The sequence below is a fragment of the Ambystoma mexicanum genome, chromosome 4p (assembly GCF_040938575.1).
Source record: "Ambystoma mexicanum isolate Mex_15411 chromosome 4p, UKY_AmexF1_1, whole genome shotgun sequence".
NCBI classification, from domain to species: Eukaryota; Metazoa; Chordata; class Amphibia; order Caudata; family Ambystomatidae; genus Ambystoma; species Ambystoma mexicanum.
The window spans coordinates 1093675600-1093702406 of record NC_090927.1 but is presented as its reverse complement, the minus strand read 5'-3'; the positions used below and the strand labels follow the sequence as shown (position 1 = coordinate 1093702406).

The following is a 26807-nucleotide window of genomic DNA, read 5'->3' as shown; positions in this document are numbered from 1 at the left end:
AAAATGTTCCGGATCCAAGACGGTTTGTTGGTAAGGAAATCCCAAGCTGGCCATGATCAGTGGGTGGTTCCTACCTCCTTCCGAAGCCTGATGTTAAGTCACGCCCATGATGCGGCTACAGCCGGTCATAGGGGGTTTCATACAACACTTGAGATTTTAAGAGAGGTTGCCTACTGGCCACACATGGGCCAGGACCTCAACCAATATTTGAAGGGTTGTCTTGTGTGTGCACAATTTCAGCCATCATCCCTCACACACCGGGCGCCTCTCCAAAAGAGGGGAATGACACTCCCATGGTCAGATTTACAAATCGACTTTGTAGGCCCTGTGATTCGCTCGACTAGAGGAAACAAGTACATGTTGACCGTTACATGCTTGTTTACCAAGTGGGTGGAATGTCTCCCAGCCCCAAATTGCAAGGCAGAAACTGCAGCTGCCCTGATGATTAACCACATCTTTTCCCGTTTCGGTCTACCTCAAAGGATTGAGTCAGACAGGGGTAGCCACTTCACCAGTGAAGTAATGACAAAGATGTGGGAGATACTGGGGGTTAAAAGGAAGCTACACATTGCTTACAGGCCAGCTTCTTCTGGAGCAGTAGAGAGATACAACCGAACCATTGTGAGCATATTAAAGAAGTTTGTGGCAGATTCTGGGCCAAGTTGGGATATCCGATTACCTCTGGTCCTAATGGCCATCAGATCTACCCCTTCATCTGCAACCAAAATGTCACCATTCGAGTTGATGACTGGGCGCAAGATGGTGCTTCCTCAGCATTTGCTCTACAGGACCCAAGAGCAGACACTGATAAATGCCTCCACAACTCATGAGTATGTGGAGAATTTAAGGAAACATCTCCAACATGCTTTTGCTTATGCTCAGCGGAATCTAGAAAGATCAGCTGATAGCATGAAGACCCACTATGACCTGAAAACTTCCAGGAAGGAATATCAGGTGGGGGACCAGGTCTATTTATACAATTTCCAAAGGAACCAGGCCAAACAGCGAAAATGTTTGCCTACATGGAAGGGACCCTTTGAGATTATAGACAAGATCTCCCCTGTGGCCTACAAGATCCGCATCCCCAAAGGCGGTTTGGCAGAGGGGGAAGACAAGTGGGTCCACATTAACCAGTTGAAGTGTTGCCATCCCAGGCACACTCTGCAACAACTGGAGGAATCCTCTGGAATCCTAGAGGGTTCTGTCTCAGATTAATTCAGTTCTAACTTAAAATATCCTACATATCGCCTATCAAATTCTGAGTTTCTCAATGTGGGTGTTTTCGTTTTTGAATGCAAAAAGAAATGTGCATGTTAATATGTTTTGACTATAAATTTATATGCCACTCCACTATATCAATGGTGGGGGAAAAATGTCTATGAATAGGTATTGCCGCTCTTCCTTTGTCGTCCTAGGAGAAAGAAAACCTGGAGACTGGCCAAGGAGGACGATCCGGAGACTGGGAGGACGATCCGAGGGGCCCAGGGTACCGCCCAATATTCCCATCAGGACCGGCGAGGAGAACCGATCGATCAGTACCGGATGGAGGAAAAGATGCTGAACTGTGCCATTTGCAGAATTGGAAGAAGATTATGCGGACAGACCAGTGCGTGGGTCAAAACCCTTGTGCACCCGACTCCCCATCGACTCAAATTCAAAGGGCAGTCACGTGGGGGGGCTTTGTTGGGTGTCCTGACCCACGTTTGAGCTATCATGCTGCAACATTTGGTGCTGTGGGCTTAGAAAATCCAAGATGGCCAAAAAGCCCACATGTGCGCCAGAATCTGGGAGAACCACGCAGTTTGTGCACACTAAAATGGTTGCCTAACTTGCCACCCACCAGTGCGAGCAGGATGGGCCGGGGTGCCATGAGTGAAATGTGTGCCAAAGGAAAAACCGCACTTTAAAATCACCTTTTGTTTCTCTGCATGCCAGCTCAAAATGCCTATTTTCAAACATTGCAACACATCCAAAAATCTCACTGAACACCAGCGGACATCTGGCAGAATGAAGTATGTGTGCATACTAAATCTGGGAAGATGAAGAGCCCAAAACAATGTTCATAACAAAACTGGCTGATCTATGCATGTCAGCAGCCTAACTGAAACTGGATTAAAACCACCAAAATCGAAATGTTTAAATTAACTGAGTGACCTACTTTTGAGTGTCACATAGTTTGTAACTGTTAAAATGTCATAGTTTTGAACTTAGAATCAGCATTCTAGCTGCATGTGTAAAAATTGTTAGTTTATTTGAATGCAGAAAATTGGGTAACTAGAATTGACATTAGCTGGGGCCTGGCTTAAGGAACTGAATTCTGCCTGACATCTACCCCCACAGGAGTTAAAACCTGCTCAGCCACTCTTCCCCTTGCCAAAAGGAGTTGTCACCTCTCTGATTAGATTAGGGGTGGAGCAGCTACAGGGAGTTGAACAAAGGCCTGTCCTGGGCCCAGGCAGAGGGTTTATTGGGGGGAGGCCATAAATGGATTCCTCTTGAACAATGGGCCTTCCAGGGCCCAGGCAGTTGGTTTATTAGGGGGACCGTAAAATAGCTTCCTCTTGGCAGAAGCTGGGAGGGGCAGGGTCTCTGAGCTTGGCAGAAACTGGATAAACTGGTTTCTACACCATGTGACCTGAAAAGACACACCCCTGTTGGCCAGAATATGATTCTAAGAAAGATGTATAACTCACAGTGCGGACTTGTCAAAATTATTTAAATGATACCATAATTCTTGTGAATTTTCTGTGCACGTTTTAAGACGCGTTGGGAATTTGTGTGATGTTCTGGGACAAAACCCCGCTATTTATGGATACTACAGACTCTGTGTTTAAGCTAGAGACATGGGAATTTACTGGAGTATGTATGGACAGGCCGTGTATATGTGTATAATTTTTAATGAAGAACCAAGGTTGCATAACCCACTAAAATCGAAAATGTTGCCGTTTCTGAATGCAAGCCCTCAGGAAGAGCAGATTTGGGACAGAGACTACCTCAAGTGATAGGTAATATGTACATGCAATGACAAACCACTATGTATTTGAGAAATGTGTATTTTGATCAAATATAGATTTGTGGGCAAACTGACCAGGGTAGGATCCTCTGACCCATAAAACCTACAGCATCACTCTGACTCACAGTTCCTTCCCCAATCATGGGAGAGGGGAGAATTGGGCCAATGACAAGTTGAAAGAGGGGCTGGCTAGTGATGCTGCACACACACCCACTTTCAAAAGACAAAAAAGAGCCACTGGAAGCTAGAGAGGAGATTCAATTCCATTTGCTGCGGAGGATGCTGATCGACGACTTCACATCCAGAGATCCAGACTTCAAATCCATCAATCTCCAGAACCTGTAGCAGTACCTAGAAAGCAGAGCAGTATCCAGAATCCAGAGAGGCTAGACCAGCAGAGCAGAGCTGACCCAGACCGCTGTTCACAGAACCAGAGAGCTGACCCAGGTCACTGTGAAGTGCCGAGACCAGAACCGGAGTCCAGTCCAAAACCTGACCAGATCCGTGGCGAGGCCTATTTCTAAATATATTGTGAGTAGCTAGCAGAACTGTGCAGAACCAATCTCTTAGTTAAAATAATCTAATCCAAACTATTTTAATCTAACCAGAACTGCCTCCTAGAAGTTGTCACTTGTCATTTTGCAAAGCTGTCACCTGTCATTTTCTAGCTGCAAGCTGTAACATGTCGCTTTGAACTTTTAAAATTTCAAATCCGAAAAACAACCTTCACAAAATCGTTCATAACTCCGTACCCGTTTGTGCTAGGAACTTGGTTTAACTTTCCTCTGAAAGCTTAGAATCACAGCTTTTCCACATGCCTAGAACCGACTTCCTAGTCCTTATACTTTCCCCGTAATCACGATTCTCGCATTCGCGAATTTTGCCGCGATTTGCGATTTGGCCCTATTTCTTTACTTGTAAAAAGATAGCTGCTTTTGCCTGAACTACTAAATTTCATTTGCCTCTTAAGAACCATCCCTGAATCATTGCTAGAGTGAGCCTGGACTAATATTAACTAGATACCACTCACCCTGAACCTCCTGAAGGGAATTAAAAGCATTTTCAGCATATTTCTCACTGCATTGTCACCATATTCAAAGCACTTGAGTCTGTGTTTCAAAACTCCTATCTGTTCTATAAGCTGCTGGGGGGGAATTGAACTGAACTCTATTTGATTGCATTCCTAAGAACTGAGTCCCATTCTATTCATCTCCTTACATTGCATTAAGGGGGGGGTGTGAATTGTCCAAGAAAGTGATTACATTGTCTTTTGCTGAAATCCTATCAAGTTATTTTCTGTACTGCATTTCATTCCACATTGCATCCATTTGAAACCATAAAAGTATTGTTGCTATCGTATCCATCCTATAACCACTCATCATTGATTATAAAGAAGTGTGCTAGTGCCGGACTATCCATTATTGATTACTGCTCAGATTAAGTGTGATATTCAATTATTAATTTATTATAAAGTGTGATATATATATATATTGTTTAAATTATCAAATAAACCGTTTAAACTTGCAAAACAGAACTACTTCTTGGCTCAGTGGGGTCAGGGGGATTCCAAGAGAGGGGTGTTATATAGGGGTAGTCATCCAGAACTCATGAACTGGACGTAAAGATATATCAATAAGGGTTTCCATTCAGTATCTCAGACTAGGCATTGACTTAGCTGTAGTGTTGAATTGAATCCTCTTACAATACACAATATATAATCTCCTTTCCCAGTGACTGCTGGTACTTGTAGTTCCTTTTGTTACTCGTATAGTTCAATATCTCAGCATCAGGACCTTCTGTGCCAAAGTCTCTTTGCCATTCAAGTCTCTTAATGCAGAGGGTCTGATGTAGCAAACAAAACACAAAAGTTCCTTTCCTTTGTCAAGATTCTCACATTCATAAGTTCACGATTGGACCCCCTCCTTTGGGCTCGGACCACGCATCCCCCTCGTCCGGGCTCAGACCCCTTTTCTACGATGTTTTCAATTCACAATTTGGTCTTCCTCATCCGGGCTCCGACCATGGATCCCCCGCTTCCAGGCTCAGATCCCTTTTTAAACAATGTTCACAATCTAGTCTCCCTTATCCAGACTCAGACCATGGATCCCCCTCTAGATCTCCTTTTCACATCAGAATCGAAGACTTTCGACTGTGCACAGGATTGTGCTTGACCCGTCGCACGACCACTTTGATTTACAATTCTTTACAACTCTCTAACATTTACTTCTGCCACTTCTCAGCTGGATACCTTACAGAGACCTTTGATTCGGCACACACGCAGTGTTGGACCACTCTGGCTCACAGCTTTGCTCTTTCGGACTACAAGTCCCACAATGCACATCCAAGGCCTTGTTCCCACTTTGCCAGTTACAGACACTTTTGGAATTCACACAAAGTTCTTGACACAACAGGTTATCCCGCCTTAGCTTCCCTCAAGTCACAGAGTCTCTATCTTTTACCCTCATTGATGAGATGTTAGCGAGTCCTCAATGGGTATTCACTTGATGTCAGGGTCCCAGCACCATCCCTTCAACTACCTGGGTTTCTGGAACACACCCAGGGAGCAAGCACTGATTTAAACACTACCAGGAAAGTGTATCTGGAGTTTTGGTACCCTGGGGAACAGCTCCCCTGCCAGACTGTATCCCCCTTTGTACTCACAGGACTCAGTGTCTTGGCAGTCTGTCCCCCCTTCTGGCTTCCCAAGGTTCTCCCAGCTGCTGACATCTCCTTCTGGTCTTCACTGTTCCTTCAGCATCTCCAGCTTGCTCAGAGTGTGCTGGGGTGGCTGACCTTTTATACTCTTTGAAAGAGTTGATTGGAGTCAGGTGTGAGTAGTTGTCCCTCCCTGCCTGACTCTGCCTGACCTCATTATTGGGACAACATGGAGATTGCCCATAGGAATCCATTGCTCATGGATTCCTCTGGGTAATCCTCGTGACTCCCATCTGTTTCTTCTTCCTCGTTCTAGTAGTTGGACTTCTAGAATGCAAGTAGGAAATGTGGGAGTTGTAGGTTTACCTAGAGATCATGGAAAAAACATGGAGGTTTTTGTCAGGCTGAAGGGGGTAAATGTACTGTGATGGGTATATGGATTTTCTATTGGGTTTTAATTTCCCTGGTCGTTTTTTCTCCTTTTTCTTACAGAAAGGTATTGAGGTATGATGGGACTCTGCTGACAATATCCCATGACAACTGAGATGGTGTCGGGTAGGGGTGTATCAGAACTGGAGAAATACCATGTGTCGGCCAAGGGCGTGTCTCTCATAGTCCCTGAGGTCCCCCTGCCCAGATGATCCTTCCTCCTTCATCCGCTCCCAGGATTGGGATCCAAGAGCAATGGCCCTCCCCTGGCAACCTGAACAAAGGATGGCCGGGAATAGTCTTGGAGAAACGCCTCAGGTTTCTCACAACACGCTAAAGAGCTCCAGAGTTGATTGGATCACTTGCTTACCCTTTACTACAAACACGTGAAGCTGAGAACACCAGAAACAATTGCTCATACTTGGGCTTACTTAGTTTCACAGTTTCAGGTCCCAGCAATAATACTAAAGACATCATTATGGAGCCATGAGTCATGTTTCCTAAGATCTAACATGGCCAAAATCAGTGATCGCCAAAGTGTAGATTGTAAGCAACATGTTGCTCACAATCTCTAAAATGCTGCTCATCAGTTGCTCTGGACCATGGTGGACACACCAAGAGGAAAGAGATGCTGTGGTGATAAAACAACATTGGCAGCATAAGCTAAGCCAGGACAGTGTCAGTAAGCTAACCTGTGAGTCTGCTTTGGCATCACATTTTTCAGCTTTGGATAATTCATATATTCAAATTTTGTTAATTATTCCTGTCGACAGGCTGTGTGGTATGTTACTCATTCTGCCGGCATCAGCGTAATGGGCTGAAGGGTATGGGTTGCGATTGGCTGGTAGACAGAGCATAAATATCATGCATTTGTTCTATCATTTTGGGTATCACACGGTTTTGCACTGCATAGCGAGCCTTGGAGGAGGCTGCTGAGTGGGAGCCTCCTTGCTGGACTGCGTGTAGCAGCATTTGCGAGCGAGCGTGAAGAAAGGGGCGCTGACTGCGTCCATGTGGAGGAGGTAGTGATGCCGGCGGGTGCTGCAGGAGTGCGAGCAGGGCTTGCAGCGGCTGGTCTGTCAATCAGTACATTTATTTTATTCATTGTTCATTTATATCATGCTTAATACCAGAGTGTGGTTTCTAAGCGCGGGATCTCGATTCGAAACTGTGTTGCGTTGCTTTGTCTTGCTTCCAAAACAAATGCGTTGCCCCTGTGCTATCCTCCCTCACCAAAGCAGGAAGATGGCAGCTGGATCTGCCGGATCTGCCGGAAAGAATGCCAAAGACCAGTGAGTGTCGGGGGAGTCTGTCTGAGCCTGGGAGCCTCTAGAGCCTGCATGTAAGTAACTTAGTTCCATATAAGGCTTATTGAATGCAGAGCAGAATGAAACCTTGAAACAAAGTTAAAGCAGGCTTATTGAATACCAAACTAGGTGAAAACTTGGAATAATGCTGAAATACATATATTGAATAACGAACTGGGTGTAAGCTTGAAACAACGCTGAAATACATATATTGAATACCGAATTGAGTGCAAACTTGAAACAATGCCGAAATATATATAAAATTGGAAATGAAGCCAAAGTAGGAATATTGTATACAGAACTTTATGTTTTATGGACAAAGCTAATGCCAAACAGAAGCCAAGAGGAAAGTGCCCATTTGAAAAGCATCATGCAGAAAATAGCGCAAGTGTGAAGAAGCATAACAAAAGTTGGGGTATGAACCAGACCACCACAAAGTGAACTTTATGACTGGAGACAGTGCGACAAGTGCAAAGCCTGGCAAGAGAGGTGTGACATGTGGGGGCAAAGCCAAGAGAAAAACGAGGAGAAACCAGGAAATTGGGATGCTGCCCCTAAAGTCAACAGGCTGAGACTTGGCAAATGAATGGTAATCTCTACACAGGAACAAGTGCAGATTAACTTGTGTGAGCTGGAGAGCTTGGGGTTACTGGTTTCACAACCTGTGATGGGTGCACTGTGGGGCCTACAACTCCGCCTAGACCAGTGAGCCCTAAATGATGAAAGCTAAAAGGCATTGCGAAAGAAATCAAGGAGAAGCACTGTAAGCAGACTGGTGAGGCTAACCAGAGGGTTCTATGTTATAGTCCTGGGAAGGGAACCCTGAGACTTAATAGACTACAAGTATTGTCTTGAGGACAGAGCCTCAAGACCTTTTTGCTTTTGAACTGTCTTGGTTGAGACTTGGGTAAAAGAGCCCACAAGATTGTGTGGAACTATGGCATTGAACTCGGAAAAGACAATCTTAAGACTTTTGTGAACTTTCTTGAACTTGGAGAAGGGAAGCTGAAGAGGAAGCTGAGAGCTGGATGAAGCTCCGAACTTTATGTTGATCACCATTTCTTTAATTATTGACATCCCTACACATTGTTAAGTTTTAGTTGTGAGGGCAAGGATAGGTTTTGGACACAGACAGACTTTTCAGTTGAAGTCTTTGACTCAGACTTTCCTTAGTTTTGTTCAGGTAAGGAAATCCCACCTTGTCGTAGGGCAAGTTAGGTCTTCTAGCATCCTGACATTTCATTTAATATATTATTTTGATTTGAACTTTGAGTCTGTTGTCTGTGTCTTACTTCATGATGCCTTCACACTTGGCAGTCATTCAATTTTGATTTATTCGAAAATGTTATTTTGCAAAAGCAAAATATAATCGACAGCAAAATAAACATAACATTGTCAGATAATAAAATACAATGCATCAAGATTGTCTAATAAATAAATACTAAAATATCACACAGATAGTAAATATGTCCTTCTTAGCCTAGGAGAGCGTTAAGAAATGTTCATTACTCCAACATAAATAAATGTCCATAGCTTCTAGGAGACAAAACAATGCAACATGACATTGTGCATACATATGTAGCCTACGCAAAGAATTTAAAAATCGTGACCTTGGAATTTCATAAAGAGAACAAAAAAAAACATAAAGTGCAAAGTAGTTTCCTCTACTTGGAGACTACAGAAACAAACCTCTCTGCCATCCTGAGATCATTTCACAGTATTAACAGGCTGGGGTAATTGGGTCGTGTAAACACGTTGGGGTCATTGGTTCATGTGAAATGAAGTTGTGTTGTGGATGTTGGCCAAACAAATAAAAGACAGACCAAAATGGCAATGATTAAAACATTTGGATAACTGCTGATCAAAATCCAATCCATTGAACTTGCTCTTAATAATCTTTGATTAAAATGCCAATACATTATTTCATATATCAGGGGTAAAAGTCAGTTTGTAGTCTTTCAATGCTCCACGTCACTGGCGTAGTGTATTAAAAATGCACCATTTGACGCTATCAATGCAGAACATTAACTGGGGAAAACCCAAGATGCACCTGTAATCTGTTTTAAATGACCAACTTGTGATCAGAGTGCTCTTCTGATCTTTCTCAAATACACTAGTTACCACTAAAAGTCCCGATCCGATCTTGGAGAGAACCCCAAGAGTTTTTAAATCCTGACACGTATTTGAACACTTTGATTGGTCTCTTGTGCCTAACAAATAATACGTTTGCCAATTAATTGCCTAACCATTCCTTGAAGTTGAGAGCTATTCTAAATTTTCTCCTGGACTAGATTACTGATAATTACTGAACATTAAGGGTTACATTTGTACAATTATGTTTAGTATAGTAATTTGATTTGCAAGCATTTTGAGAGCACCTTAAAGTTGACATGTTTCATCAAGGTACGGATGTTTTTCACCCTTTATGTTTTGTTTTTTTGTTTGTTTTTATTATTTGTAGTGTGCACCTGACCCAGAAGTATTCAGGCGCAGAGGCAGAAAGAGGGTTGTTAAGCTTAAGTTACGTGGAGCACAGGAATGAGTACAGCTGGGTTACAATGCTGTATGCATGAACAATAACAACAGCAACATTCAGGGCAGATAATAAAAGGTATATACAGTGAGAGCCAAGAATAAGTGAGAGGTACAAGCACATAGCGTAGGACATTAGAGTCACATATATACAGTAAGTACTACTTGGTGGGGTCAGATGTCATGTTCCTTTAGCCATTGAATAAGTCTAGATCTGAATTGTAGGTAGGGTACATTTTCCCTTAGGGCAGGGGGGGAGGGAATTCCAATATTGTCCTGCTTTGACAGGGAAGCTGCTCCCTCCGGATTTAGTAAGCTTAAATCTAGGTATTAGAAGTAGATTCAAGTTAGTTTTTCTTAGGGGCCGAGAGGCTGTTTGTCTAGTGAATCTGGCTGTGAGGTATTGTGGGGCTGCTTGGTTGAAACAATTGTGTGTCAGGGATGCAGTTTTGAGGAGGAGTTTATCTTTTGTAGAGAGCCAGTTAACAGATCTCCTAAGGTCAGAAATGTGGGCATTTTTGGGGAGACTTAGGGCGGCTCTCAAGGCATTATTTTGGAGAGTCTGAATTTTGGACGTAATATATTTGTTGCTGCCTATGTATAGGGAATTGCAGTAATCCAGTTTGGATAAAATTAGGGCTCTCGCTAGAGTAATGCAGTTGTTGGGTGTGAGGAAAGGCTTAGCTGCCCTGATCAGCTTGCAGGTGTAGGAGGTAGCTGACGCCATAGCGTTTACTTGTTTACCAAAAATAAGTGTAGAGTCTATGTAGAAGCCAAGAGTTTTAACTACCTTGGCCACGGCAATGTTATTGTTATCGATTATAAGGGAGGCGTAGTTAGGACCTAGTTTTTTGATGTTGGCTGGTGTGCCTAGGATGAGGAGTTCTGTTTTGTCATCATTCAGGCAAAGACCGTGAGAGACCTTCCATGCCTGGATGATGAGGTAGACTCTGTTCACAAAGGCCAAATCCTTGTCATAATCTCCCGTCAATGGGATGAGGATCTGTGTATCATCGGCATAATTTGTGTAGGTGATACGTAGACCATCTAGATCATCGAAAAGGGGCTTTGTGAAGATGTTGTACAGGGTAGGAGACACGCAGGAGCCTTGGGGTACACTGCATGATATGGGCGCGGGGTCCGCAGCTGCTAGAGGAGAGAAGACTCGCATTGTCCTATTATCAAGGAAGGACTGGATCCAGGCGACTGCCTCCTGAGAGAAGCTGGCCGCTGAGGCCAAGTGGTTGCAGAGTATGGAGTGGTCTACCAAATCAAACACAGCTGAGAGGTCAAGGAGTAGGAGGAGTGCCGTCTTACCTTTGTCTCTCAGTGTATATATTTGTGCCTTGAGGTCTAAGAGTGCAGTCTCAGTGCCATGCTGAGGTCTGAAGCCAGACTGACGCACTCCTAGGAGGTGGTTTTGTTCCAAGTGGTGCTGGATTTGTAGAAATGCTACTTTATCCATGATTTTCAGTAGGAATGGCAATGTGGTTATGGGGCGGTAGTTAGTAGGGATGGAAGGGTCAAGAGTTAATTTTTTAAGGAGAGGGAGGACCCAGGAATGATTTAGGTTACTGGGTATGGTGCCTGATGTGAATGAGGCGTTTATAAGTTTAGTGATGAATGGGGGAGTTCACGGGCAGCATCTTTTATGATTTGGGCTGGAAATGAGTCGCCATGACAATTAGATGGTTTGAGGGTGAGGATAGTTTTTTCAACTTCTTTGATGGAAACTTTGTGAAAGTGGAAGCTGGGAGTCGGAGGAGTAGGTGGGGTCTTGGTGGTCTGGAGTAAAGGTATGATGTTTGTGACAGTCTTGGGCTTAGTAGCGTTGGTACAGGTCTTAGTGGCACTAAGGGTATCTTTTTTATTATTGATATTCGCCTGGAGAGTTGTTATCTTGTTGGCCAGGGCATTCTGTATGCTCGTGCACCAATGTTTGTCCTTCAGGCAAGAGTCGGGAGCTTGAATGGGAGATTCTACTTCTTTAAGCATGGCAAACAATTCTTTGGTGTTTGATTTGGCTTGGGAGATTCGGGAGTTATACAAGGTTTGTTTAGCTAAAATGATTTCTTTTTTGTAGAGGGTGGCTAGTTTGTTCAGGTTGTTTTTGTTAAGGTCTGCGGGATCTGATATCCAGATTTTTTCACTTAGGCGTTTCTCATGTCTAATGGCTTTCAGATGGGGCGAGAACCAGTTGTTTAAGTGTTGGTGGGGTTTGCTCTTTCTAACCTTCAGTGGTGCAATGACATCTAAGGATGCAAGCATCACTTTGTTGTACATATCAACCATGGTGGATGGGTCAGTCTGGTCAGAGATAGCATTCAGTGTGGGAAGGATGAGGAGGATAATATTTTCCGGGGTAATATTTCTTTTGTTTCTGGTAGGAACAGCAGGTGCTACACTGCTAGTGTTCGTGGGAAGTGTGGCTTCTAGCGAGAAGGATATTAGGTAGTGGTCGGACCAAGACTGAGGCAATATAGAAGTGATGATGGTGGGGCAATTGTGTTCGGCCACCCAATCAAGGGTTCTTCCTTTAATATGAGTGGGTAGAGTAATCTTTTGGGTAAATCCTAGTTCCTCAAGGGATTTATTAATCTGTGAGGCATTGGGGTCTAGTGGGTCACTAAATCCAAGGTTGAATTATGTTGATTTGTAAATTATGCTCATTGCCCAAAAAAGTTTGGGGACCACTAGCCTAACTAAACAATGGTAGTTTTTAGAAACCTCTACAATTGGAGACTTGTGTGAGTATGAAACCATGGGCCTCATTACATGTGTGCAGGTCTGGAAATAAAGGTGCCAATAAGCGTACGGCACTGTTGTTTCTGGACCGGCCCACATGGGTTTGCCTGCTGTATCCGCTGTGCCCAACCGGGCAGACCCTTCCGGACACAGTGGCCATGGTAAGCAAGCTGGAACGGAAGCACCAGCACCGTTGTTAATGGTGCCGGTGCTTCAGTGTACCTTTTGGACTCAATGGGAATGGGGAATTACAATTTACCGGCACCTGACTTTCTGGAACACCGGGGTTGTAATCCCCCAGTGTTACCGGTAAGCCAGGCGCAGGTAAATCTTACAAGAGGCCCCATATGTCTTATCTAAAGGTTCAAGTTTGCTATGGCTTTATTCATTAAGGAATTCTATAAATGTTTATAGATGCATCAAGTATATCAATACATACCCTTTTTATGAATATGTGGGCTGGACACTTTATCATTGAGTGCTTCCTTAAGCCACACAGCATTATTCTTATTCTTATTAAAAGTATTAGTAGCAGCAGTACAAATAATGTATTAAGCACGTACAAACTACCAGGAAAGCCAGATTCAAAGGCGTTTATGGTTAGTTTATGATTCAAAGCTTATCCAATCACGTCTCGTTTAGTTGTCCCAGTTGTTTCAGAACCTAAAGATGTGTCTCTTGATGGCATAATGGCATCTACATTGCTTAAAAATGTCCCACTTATGCCAACAAACCTGCAAATCCAGCAATGCTTTACTATTTTTAAGTCTATCTTACTCCTTCGAGACTGCACAGATGGTGTTTAAGGATACCTGTCTCATGCAACAAATGGGGCCAACAATGGTGCAAATACACTCCGCTTCAAGGCGGGTTCTCCAGTTCTTTTAGGTAAATGGTCAGAGATTATTTTCTAAATTGTGAGCTATGGGCAAGCCATACTCCCTCCAATAATTTCTCGTGATTTAATTTGCCTATGGCTCCACTCAAAGTAGTCAATGTGAGACTTTCCTTTCGAGTTCCTTGTCTGTGGGAGGTTGATGATCACTGGGTCATGGTTGAAAGATAGGCCGCTAACAAACGAGCTACGCCTTCAGGCGCTGTTCAAGTGCTAGTTTCTGAGGGACCTCATTTATCCATCGAGGGTTCCTGCATACGCTTGCACTGATCTTGGATGTTCACTCTTTTACTACAAGCTTAGCCGTGGTCGTATATATGTTTCTTTCTGTTCGTGCTACCCGGCAATGTATCTGGGTTCTGCCTGCATTGTACTGAAATCTCTACAATAAGTAAATAAAAACTGAAGAAGATGCACACGGTGGGAGAGTTCATCTGTAGCGGCACACAGCTGTGGGGAGAGGTCGGAACAGAGAAGGCAGTGGCAGAGCTGCAGGGTCACTGGGGATGATATGACTGCTCGGATAAAACAACAATGGAGATGCTGATAAAAGGATAGAAGCTCAGGGGTTACAACCAAAAGGCTAGCCAGCCATGAGTCAAGACAATCCTGACATCAGCATAGCCCAAGATCTTTTCCAGACCTAGCAACACCCCTGTTGATAACCATGAGATAAATACCGGATAACTGTGCACTAGGAACTGATTGGCTAAAATGATGACAACTTGGTAAAAGAGTTAATGCCTGAAGTGGCACAGACGAACATCACTGATGACGTTAACTAGCCAAGAATTTCACCCGTAAGTGATACCAACTGATGAAAAGGAGCGGAAACAAACTGATCAACAAAATTGAAAATGTTTTGATTATTGTAAAGGGCACAAGACAAGCTCATCACGGTTGGGACACATGGATACCCCCTTGGAGGAATGAGCAGCGGTTCACAAAGGAGTGTCTCCTTTGTGTATTAACTTGCAAACTCACAAAAGGAACAATGTGAAAAGATGAACAATTGGCAACTAAGGGGCATATGCATTGGCACATCTGTGTTGCAAAAAAAGCAGAGTCCAGTCGTTGCCAACTGTTGAGCCCGTATGCACACCTGTGGGAAAAATCCCAAAGAAACTTCATTCATAATCACACTTCTCAAAAAGTAAATAGAATGTAAAGATCACACATTAAATCACAACAATTCACTTCCAGTCAGTTGTAAATATAACATTGGCTTTACTGAATGATGAAGCGAAATACAGACAATGTAAAGCAAATCACAAGATGTAAGTAACCAATCTCATGCCAAAATTTCAAAATTCCATGTAGGACAATGTCACAACTGTTATCAACAACCAGTGTGTTGTCTGTATGTGAAATTATACACAAAATCAATAAGAACATAAAGGTCAATCACAAGTATTCATCGAACAATATTAACATGGAATGTTCATTGTGGTGGATGTCAGTGGCAGACTATTCCAACATACTGACGCATTTTGGAACAAAATGATCCTTTATCAAGTCTGTTAACCTGTTATTTTCTTAATTTTATAGTCATCTTTCCAGTGGTAGATCCTATCACCAGCGTAGAGCACCCTCAGATGAGCGGCCAATGGTGTGTAACCTGTTCAGAAGAAACTCCTCTTCCTTAAACTACGAGTAACGTGTAAATGGGCTAATGGCATTTCATTCGGACAGTGGGGCAACGGACCGGCGCACCTCCCATTTGTTCATATCTGTGTTGCGCTCATGCATATCCACCATTTTTGGTCTAGAGAAAAACCAAGCACGTAGGCAGAGGTCATTGACTCACATTTGTCAGTGCACCACATATTCACAAAGGGCCGGCTCTCAAAAAGCTTGTTTTACTTGTAGTGGTAAGGTCATACTGCCTGTCACCCACAGCCACAGCAGCTGTTGCCTGAGGTGGGAGGAAGGATGGGTCATGAGGAGGAGAGGAAGTAGGGCTGGCAAAAGAGGCCTTGCGACTGAAAGAGCAAAAGGAGGCAGAGGAAGTAGGGCCATCGGAGACAGCACGGTTGGTACAGGGAATCCTTGTGTCAAAGGAGGTAGAATGTGCAGGCAAGGTCTTTGGGGTGGCCATTGCTACCACAGCAAGGCATAAGGAGGTTATGGTAACTGTAGAGATACTACAGGACTTCAAAGAGAACATCTATCAGTGGTTGAACCTAGGAGTAGGAGAGCAGGTGGTGGCAACCCAGCAGGGAGAGTGTATGACAGAGGTGTGGTAGAATATATGAAGAAACTCATGTGTTCGCCGATACATAGACACCATTATCTTCATTTGGCAAGGGGACCAGATCAGCTTAGAAGAATTCCACATCTGGCTCAATGGCAAGGCAGCGCACATACAATTCATCATGTGTAGAAGTTCCACTTCGATCCATTTTCTGGAACTAACCATGTCGAACAGGAATGGGAAATTATACTGTATTCCTATACAAAAAGAGCAATGATAGCAACATACTACTGCATTTTGAGAGGTACCACCCAAAGAACTTGAAAGAAAATCTCATATATGGACAGTAATTACAGTCGCAGAAAATGCACTCAAATGACTGACTTCCAACACCATGCCAAGTAAATGGAGGGAAGACAGAGATCTAGAGTCTACCCCAAATAAATTGTTGAAGAACTCAAAAAAGAGAGCTATATTTATGCCCAGTGAAAGTCTCCTGACACCTAGAAATAGGGATACTGATGATACCACCCTAGCCTGTGAAAAAAACATTTGGGCCAGATACCAGCAAAACAAGATCTATAATCAAGAAATGCTGGCCAATTGTACAAACATGTCAGGAGAACTTTGCCACGTGTGGCACTAAACAGATCAAAGAATCTGAAAGAATGCTTAGCCCACTCTAGGATGAAGAAACAGTAAATGAGGAACACATTGGGGAACCTCTGAGAAATAATAGGTCACCACCCCTGTGGCAACTGTACGGTGTACAGATTCACCACCAAAATCAAAACTTAAAAGATAGGACGAAGAGACAAGCTTTTGAAACATTTCACCAACTGTACACAAGCATTGTGGTCTATGTAATTCAATGTCCATGTGGGCTACGCATTGTGGTCCAAACTGCCCATCATGTGAATAAAGGAATTGGGGAACAATCAGATGTGCGGTGCACAATGCACACTTAGTTTCACATTACATAGAATTCCAGCATGGACCTGATGATATCCTGTGGTGGGTGGGGGATGTAGTGAGTACCAGCACCAACGCAACCAATGCTTTTCTGTACAAGGAAGCTTGGTGGATATATAAGATTCAAAGTCAAACTGCAGGCCTCAATGAAATGGCACCCACTTTTGCATAAACAATCATCTCGTGGGACCATCACATAGATGTTATGCCGGATCCTATCAATCCCCAGAGTTCGGGAATTGAGGAGACCTCCTGAGATGCATGTAATTTAGAGGTACTCACTCACAGGCTGTCTCTTCCAAACAGGGATGCCCACATGGGTCTATCAAGATCTGCTTTCCTGCAGACCCCTTAATATGCCACTACACAGGGACAGCACCCTTGTTTGGCAGTACTCATGCCACTCATTGGATCATCAGTTTGATTAGGGCACCTCTGATTAGATCTGTACCTGCGTGCATGCACCTCGCCCGCCGTACCATCTGGAGAAGGGCGCCATCGGACCAGCCACAGAGGGACCTAATTATGACACAGAGGGAACATAGCCACCCACCAACGAACATGGGAAACTTTGCATTCTGCTGGTGTTTGAGGTGCGCTCCATTTAGCCCTCTTTGAGCCCCCCACTGTGGGTCTCAAGGCGACCTGGACCACTGCACATTTACGCTGCATTCCAAATGTATACAAATATATATATATATATATATATATATATATATATTTAATCATGCACACCCAGGAGCGCCCAACATATGTACAGTAATTTGTATGCATTTAGTATGTTGTATTTAGCTCAACATACTTGATGCTATCCAGTGGCCTTGCTACACATCTGTAGCATAGATTTTGGCAGATTCACTGGTGTGACCCATTCCCTCCATCACATACAGGCATTTCCAACAGGGCACCAGTCAGCCTTGCCGCTATCTTTCAAACTTGTCGAAGATGGCCGCGCTACAACACATAGTTGCAGATGCGCACCAAATGATTGAACTGTTACCACAGCAATGGGCCACTTCCAGGCCTCGATAGACCGTTACATAGCAACCCCCAGCATTGGGCCACACCACACTCCTTTCCACTTTCGCAGCACAGGCAGATGATCAAATCACAGGCACTGTTGTAGCGGTGATGACCTTTCCCATCACCGCTACAACATCACACTGTCCTTCCAGCAGAATACACATTAGTTATGGGTTTCTGCTCTTTTCATTCTGTAGCGGTCGGATGATCGCACACGCAAGCCGTTCACAGGAATGCATTGAAGGCAGCCACAGCAGGTCTCCTCGCTTTCACTAGACTGGGGTCAGGACACCAGGCACTGTTCTCAGGTAATACTACCAGTAATCTATGCAATTATTTTTCCTTTATATATGCGGTCCAGCAGAGACACTAACACACTATACCCTCTGGTTCCTTATTCATTTACAGGGGCGACCATACCAGAATTATCAACGCGACACTTCGATCATGAACGTGTCTCAGATTTGTGTCTAAAGTTTTTTACAAACACAACGTTTCTAAACTTCCCCCTTATATGTACTCGATCCAATAAATCAGTGGGGACACTTTTCATATATTCTTTTAATTTAGTTTGTAGACTTCCACGTTGAAGAATGTTGACTCCAATGAGAGCAACAGAATAATCCTCTTGTACCTCCAATAGAACCCTAGTGAAGGGTTCTTTGGATTCCAAGGTCAGTCGCTTATGGGCACTGTACGAGCCCTTGTTTTTAGAAGATTGGATATATGTACACAACCAGCAACCATGCCATCAAGTAATTGTACTGTTTGTTCTTCCCACCACAGGGGACCCACAGTGAAGTCCAGAAGAAGGCGAACTACATGAGCAATTGCCAAAACATCTACAGAAAGAACAGGATCACCAACGTTTTTTGCTAATAGTTAGTGACGCCGACCAATGACAGGTCAGGTGACCTGCTTATCAATCACAAACTAAAAATTGACTCTATGACCTACAAAAAAACTCCCAAAAGAAATATACCATATATGTGTCACAATTAGACTTGATTTGTAGCGGTAAAACTACACAAATGTATATGCAATGTATAATTGTTTATGTTCTTTTGTATATATTCTGAGATGAAACCCTTTTTGTTGAATATATCTGCTTGTCTCACCATGTGTTTTACATGCACTGTGTAGCTTAGTATATTTCCTTGCGTGCTATGATTGATAAACTGTTTTAAGTACGTGATTGCCCAGAGGAGCAAGAGACGTTCTTTTGATGTTTATTGCTGTCTTTTGTCGTCACTGTATGTTGAAAGATTTTGAGAAAAATCATTACTCTCCACCCTGAAAAATAGAAAATAAAGACAAATTAAGAGGGTGGATAATTATAAACCCACATCAAAAAAGTCAAAAGAATCACATAAGTTGTTCTTTGCAATTTGTTGTTGCTGGAAATGTTGGGAACCATTAGGCATTCATTGCCATTGTCGGTCTATAAACGAATGCACACGCGTGTGCATACGAAATTGGACTATTAGGACACGCCACGTTCTATAGTACATTTTCCTATGTGCCTGTTTATTTTTTGTGTGCTTATTTAATGCTCATTGTTTTTGCGTGAAGTGTATCATTACTTTTCCAACAAGAACATTTCTAATGAAGCTTATTTTGTTCATTGGAAATTATTAGTGAATATTACAGTAGAGACGGAGTAACACATTTCATGTATGGCTCCTATAGGTTGGAGGGTTGTTCATGTGATCTTCCCACTGAGAAGTTTGGCTTCCTTTCAAGAAGCATGGAGAGACTTAAATTGGAAAACGTGTTATTGTTGACATCTTTTTTTATAATTTGAATATGGGGAAAAATAACAACGGATGCATTGTTGTGCTTATCAGACGTATGTTTCATTGTTTATGTAGAATCAAAATTGAGTTTTCTTGTGTTTTTTCCAGTTCCCATTTGAATTGTTGCAGCCACATTTGTTTTGATCTGTTTTCGTTGTCTGCCTCCGCTTAAGGCACCTCAAGCAATACATGCCTACTCCTTTAAAGTCTTTTTCTATCTGGAACGGTGCCCTAGCTAACGTGAGTGGTTCAGAAACTTGGGCTTTGAAACTTTCTTTGTCTGTGTCTCTTTGTGAATGTGTGCATGGGACTGCTTGGTGTAAGATATTCTGGTTTTGGTTTCTTTTTTACCCTAATGTGGGTGTATGAGTTGGCTCATTGTGGGGCTGTTAGTGGACATAGAGTCTAGTTGTTTAGCAATGGAAGTCCAGGGGGGATTGGTGGGGGTGGGGAGGGGGCACAGCTGATAGAATGTTATATGTGTTTGCTATTTGTGGCCTGGAGTCTCTGTATGATATATGTGGTTGTGAATGAGTGTTTGTAAGGCTTTTCCTTTGACAAGAGCATTAGTGGGTACATGTGTATCTTGAAGGCATAACTTGGAGGTATGTGTTTTTTCTTTTATTTTATTTTTTTACATACCAAATTCTTCATTAAGATGAAATGTGACCTTCTGTGGCTCGTTGTAATCATCATGGGTTCGTTATTTTCTCTATTCAAAGAACGCTGGGGTGCATATGAAGGTGGATCTAGAAGGATTGTGTTTTCATATTGAGATCTGTAGTCTTTTATTTGCTAGTCTATTAAAGTGTAGCAAAATGGGACAGTAAAGCTGGTTAGTGTGTGATGGCTCTTTATGTTTTTGAATACATGCAAGTGGAATCTATGTATTTTAATAGTGCACATGAGCCAATCAAACTTGGTTTCACAATGCTGTGATTGGGTGGAATGTGAGTGAGTGCTGGGGAAGTGACTGAGGATTCCCTGTGACCAAGTACAGTATGCTGCATGACTCAGTGGGTTTTTGGATGCAAAGTTTGCTTGGTGCATAGGACATTTCAGTGCATGTTCTAATACACTGTGGGGCTGTGCCAAATGGCTTGTGAAATTGCACTCTAGTTAATGTGCATGGGATGTTTTCATATAATGTTTAATAAGATGTGCAAATGTGATGCATGTCTTTTAAAACTGTAGATTAGTAAATTAGATTTTAGTTATGCAATGTTGTGTTTGGGTGTGTTGTAAGCTAGTGCTGCGAAGGGTAGCTCTGAGGATGCCCTGTCATTTTGGTAATGGTTGTATTGGTGTGTTTTTGATGTGCTTGGAACAACCTATTTTCTTTTGATGTATTTGGGAGGTGGTGAATGCAAGATGTTGCAATGTATATTGCTAACAGTTTGGAAACAAAAGTGTGACGCGAGTAAATGTGTGCATGCGGGAGTGCAACTGGTGTGGTGGACAATAGAGTTGTGTGCGGTGGACCTGGCCAAGTGCATATAGTTGACGTCCTTGAGTCGCTGGGCCCGACTCATGGAAAAGTGTGAAGAGATCCCGCAAAGCCTGCGTGCTGAGAACAACTCTGCGTGAGCCAGCGTAAAGACATTTTCCTGCGCGCTCTGCGTATTCATGGAATTGTTCACAGAAAATAACCGTAAACGCAAGTCATGGCCGGAAACGCACCAAACACGCCCCCACGCAAAGCAAAAACAGCCAGAAACAGCTACATTTGCGGGCTCCTCAAGTGCGAACACATGCACGCTTGAAATAGTGTGTGGGGTCCCCCGCAACAAGGTCTACGCATTCGGGGACACTGGCCAGATTCATCCACAAATGTTACCGGCACCCAGTCAACATGCGTACAAAATTCTATAACTCAGATGAAACTCTGAAAAATCTCCATGCGAACCCCTGTAAACCGTTCCTGCACCCTGCTACACTGTGTACGCGCGCCCCTAATTTAGATCAGAACATGCACCCCTGAATCCAACATCTGAATACTATGCGCAAGTGTCTCTATGCCGGCCTTCGGGTGGTGGAATAAATGAGGGCTTTGCATGGCCATTTACCCGACGAGAGGTTGCACGATCAGATCCATGAATACATCTTGTTCTGCGCATTTGTGGGCGGGCGATGGACTGCCGTTGGGTCATTCCTCGTAATGCCCACATTTTCCCTTGTTCTACCTCATTTTCTGAGTTCTGCCCCCTACCCTGTCCTCTACACAAGCCACGCCCATGCTCTGCGTGGTGTCTCACGCAAGGCACTAGGCCTCTCGCAGAGATGTGCTGAGCCTGCAAGACGTCCCCACAAAGCACAAAAAAGTACTGCGCATGCGATTGCATGAATCGATCAATGGGGTTTTACACGCGGTTTGGCGTGCAAAGTCTGTATTTTCCATGCAGATGATTCCATGAATCGGGCCTTTGTCTCTTAGACATTAAGGGCCAGATTCATGCAAAAGAGCGCAGAGATGCTGCAAAGCCTGCGCATCAAGAATGAATCTGCGTGAGCCTGAGCACAGAAGTTTTCCTGCGTGCTGCACGTATTCATGGAATTGTTTGCGAAAAGTAACCGTAAACACAAATCACAGCCGGAACACCCCTGACACTTCCCCACACAAAAACAGCCAGAAACAGCTACCTTTACGTGCTCCTCTGGCACAAACACATGCACCCTTAAAACAGTGTGTGGGGTGCCCCGGCACCAGTTCTGCACCTCAGGGACAATACGCGGGTTCCCCATAACTGTTACGAGCACCCAGTCAACATGTGTACAAAATTCCGTACCTCAGGTGAAACTCAAAAAAATCTGCGTGCGAACCACTGTATTGGAGGACAGGTCTTTAGGACCCCCCCTCCCCTACATTGTCCACCTACGTGAGGCTCATGACTCATCGGCAGCCCCCCATGCACCTGGGCCCGGGAGGCAGGGCGGCTGTGGATCGACACGTGAAGCTGCACGACCAGTAGCCTGGTATAACATAGACACCATTTTGTAATAAGTAAGACTCCATTCTAAGTGTGCTAAACCCCGGCCCATGCAGAATAGCCTGCATACAGAGCTGCAGCTTGGCCCCCACTTGACCGCACACGGAGAGGCCTCCACTTCCCCCAGCCTCCACCTCATGGCAGATCCGCTGAAGGCCCGTTCTCACGAGCAGCTAGATGCGAACAAATAACAGAACATAAACTGTATCATTTACCGTCCGCAGTAAATCACCGCCCTAGAAGTGACCAGACTCATAGTTGAAGTCTGTAAAATAACAGAAACCATCCCAATCCGGCATGCCCCAACCCTGCGCCTAACCCCCAGCATTTGTGATATATGGTGTCCATGACCCCCTGCCCAGTTCCCCCAGATGAAGTGTCAACCATACAAGACTAAACCACTGAGTGTCACAGTCTCATCCATGATTGCTAAGATATGTGTTGGAACGAGCTAAAACATATAATGCTATTAAAAGCATGGTGATCCCCGCCCTCCCCAAGACACTGTGTGCTCTGATACCTAATGTACGATCACTCGAAAATCCATGTCGTACTGACCAACGTTTGCTGCTATTGTAAAAAGGGTGATTAAGAAGCAATATATAAAATGCCTCTATATGATGCGATAACACAGGATTGTACTATATGTAGGCCATCTAGGGCACTGAGCCAGATTTTGCTATAATTGAAATGTTAGATTAGACACATTGCTCTCTTGTTTCCAAGCACATAACCCAACCTAACACTACCTCATGTTTGTTATATGGTTATCATTCTCATGAACTGCAAGTATAAGGTCGGCAGATGATATGTACTGTTTGTGCTAATGACAAATCTCCATCGTTGTGAACCTACTAATGTAAGCATATGTAAAACTAAAGGAATGTGTAATTTTCGTAATGCTTCCAGTTTAACACTAGTCCCCTCCAAGGGCACAGTGTGCAGTCCTGTGAATAGGGAATCACTCAGAGTTACAAGGCCATCTCCCCCTCCTCCCGCCAAGGCCCGCCGGGGCACGCGGGTGTTCGAACGGCACAGCCTCACCTCCCCACATTCCTGCTGGACCCACTTCAAGTATTCACCGCCCCCATGTCAGAGGCCGCCATGGCCTGGCTAAGTGAGTTATGAGCTACCAGGTCCTAAATCCCACCGCCTTTGAGGGACCAGTTATGTATCCTTATTGATCAGATGGCATTCCGGCTCACCCCAAGTTAACGGGCCATGAAGATAGTTATTCACCCCTCTACCAACATATCGCAAAACCATCCCTCATTACATCTAACAGAATACAATAACAAAAGCAGCATGCCCTGTGCCCCTGGTAGGGCACCTGGACTCATGATACAAGGCCCCGGTAGGGGTGACTTCACACTGATGTATTGGTGAAACTTCACGCTGCATACTGTTTTTCTCTGTCTCCCTCTGATCTTAAATTAATGTTTTGGAGGATTTACAGGACATCTTGAAACTGTGTATTATAATGAATGTGCGTGTGAGTGGCCACAAGGGCAAGTATTAGTGCAGCCACCAATCATCAATGCAGACAGCGTCCGGCCTGGCAGCTCCACCCCGAAGAGCCCAGCTGACCCGTCTACCCCACGTTGGCAGCACACAGATGTCCACCAATCCTGGAGCAGTACATGTATACAATGTATATAGCTTAGCCAACGCCACCCAATCCCTAAGACTATGTGCCCCCTATAGCTTACATCAGGCATGACGTAGTTTTGAAATAAGTAGGACTGTCTTTGCTATTGTCAGACAGAGCACTCTCGGAGTTTGCAGAGTCCTTTGCATGCCCTATATTGATCTGTATAAAACGCTTTTAACTTCACCCGCACTTGGTCGTGGTCCCATTCCCTCCTAGGGTGTGTCCTTATTGCCTCTCATTGAAGGGGGTTTTACTGCCTTGTTGGGGGACGCTTACATTCACCACCGTAAACCGTTTCTGCACCCTGCTACACTGCGTACATGCACCGCTAAGTTTGGTTAGAACCCCGGCTGTGTACACGCACCCCAGAATCCAACATGCAATCTCCCCTCTGTGCAGTGAATGTGTCTCTACGCCTGCCTTCGGGTGGCGGAATGAATGAGGGCTTTGCATGGCCATTTCCCCAACAAGAGGTTGCACGGTCGGATCCATGAATACGTTTCAATCCGAGCATTTGTAGGCGTGCGATTGACTACCTGGAGGCCGTTCCTCGTAATGCCCACATTTTCCCTTGTTCTTGGTCATTTTCCGAGTTCCACCCTACCCTGCCCAAGTCACACCCACGCACTGTGTGGTGTCTCGAGCAGGGCAGTCGGCCTCTCCCCGCAAAGTATGAAAATGTACCACGCAATCGATTACATGAATCGACAAAATAGGATTTTGCATGCGGTTCGGCACGCAAAGTCCCTATTTTCCACGTAGATAATTCCATTAATCAGGCACTAAGACAAATAAAGGGAGAAAACAGTACATTTGTGTGTTACAAGTTAGGCTGCTAGAGAAAGGCAACATACTTTGTATTTGGTGGTCCAGTGGCTTCATCGATGTCACTGTGCGTTGTTCATCTCTTGAGCGAGTGATCGACAACATCAGAGTGGCAGGTCTTTCGGTTTTTGCCTGACTATTTAAGTAGCTTTTTACATTGGCAACTTTACACAGATACCTGTATGTGTGATTGGTCATCATGTTTTCACAGCATGTTGCATTTTATTTTATGGCTTCCTAGCATGAACCTGTGCATACTAAAGTTTATTCTGCAGTTCTGCATTTGCTTGTGCCGAGAGGGAGAGAGAGAGAGAGAAAGAGAGAGAGAGAGAAAGAGAGAGAGAGGTGGAGAGAGAGAGAGAGAGAGAGAGAGAGAGAGAGAGAGAGAGAGAGAGAGAGAGAGAGATTGAAGCTGTCTTGTGTTATAGTGTTTACTTTCTTCTGTCTGGGACTGTGCAGGTGGCAGTATGGCGTATGGTTTTATGAAGTGCAGTCAATTACGGAATTGCTTTATTTCTTCCGACTGAACAGCACACATGTTTCTTGTTGAGTGTGATGTTTGCGGATGTTTGTGTGTTTTTTGGCTGATATAAACTTTTGTTCATTTTCACTTCCATCCTTACTACGCATGCTTTCCAGGTTGAATTTGTGAATGTGTCTATGTGTTCCGCAGCATAAGGTTCATTTGGTGTGGCCCTCATATAGCCTTCAGCACCTACGACACATACCCATAAATAGCAATATATGTTATGGCTTTAAAAAAAGTAAATTTGTAGAGTTTGGTTGATGCGATTTTCACCGTCTTTGCCGCATGCACTATTTCTGCTTATGTTGGAGGTTTGTTCTGAAAATCAAAGTTTACACATTTGAGATATTGGCCCTCATTATGAGGTTGCCAGTAGGCCGCCAGTAGTACCGGCGGCCTGCCGGCAAACTCGTTTTATCGTTTCCGCCGCCCAATATCCAGGTAATACCAGGATATTGCAGGTGGCAGCAGAACAGTAAGTTCCCATTCCTGTGGAATAGAACTCCATGGAATGGCAGCACTGAAGCCGGCAGGTTAGGCCTGTCGGTAGTTCACAGCCCCCACCGCGGGACTCGGAGTGAGCCGTTCTAGACTTTGTTACCGGCACCTTATTTCTAGACTGGCTGACTCCTAATGAGGGCCAGTTGTGTGCTAAAGAGTTCATTTGTCTGCCTCTAGGAAAAAGCCCCAAGCAAAGAACTGTGGTTCATCATGAAAACGCAATGAATTATAGATCAATTTGCCGTGAGTGTTTGAATTCAATCAGATCACGTAGGGGACCCATATCTACAGAGTTAAGCATTTGTTAAATGTTCCTACGTAAGTGTTGAGGTAATTTGACGTATATGATTGTGATATTTATAAATGTACATACTCCTTTTAGGATTTTTGCACTTTGGAATTGAGCATGTGCACAGCCATCCTAAACCTGCACATTGTGAACTGTCATTTTCCTGAGACTATGTTGTGTGAGGAAAGGAAACATTAACTCACTACGATCGTTGAACCCCCAAGGAAGTGACTTTTATCACAGCCATTCCATCCCCATGTCTAAATACGTAGATTGTCTGAATTAGTATTAATGGATCAATGTTACAAACGTTTTAATGTTACGATGAGTGTCATGAAAAAATGAAATGAGCACCAAGCCCAGTGTGCACAATGTGTGTAGTTATTCAAGCATATAACACTTCAATCACAGAAATATTGCTCAAATATAAATATATGTGGTCATTCCTATGTTCCAAAAATGCACTT

The 26807-nt window shown here is 43.9% G+C and overlaps 1 protein-coding gene across 1 annotated transcript in view; it reads right to left on the bottom strand.

Annotated features, from left to right (window-relative positions):
• MOXD1 (monooxygenase DBH like 1) overlaps window positions 1–26807 on the bottom strand; it is a 713108-nt gene that overhangs the window by 583664 nt on the left and 102637 nt on the right. The window lies entirely within an intron of this gene.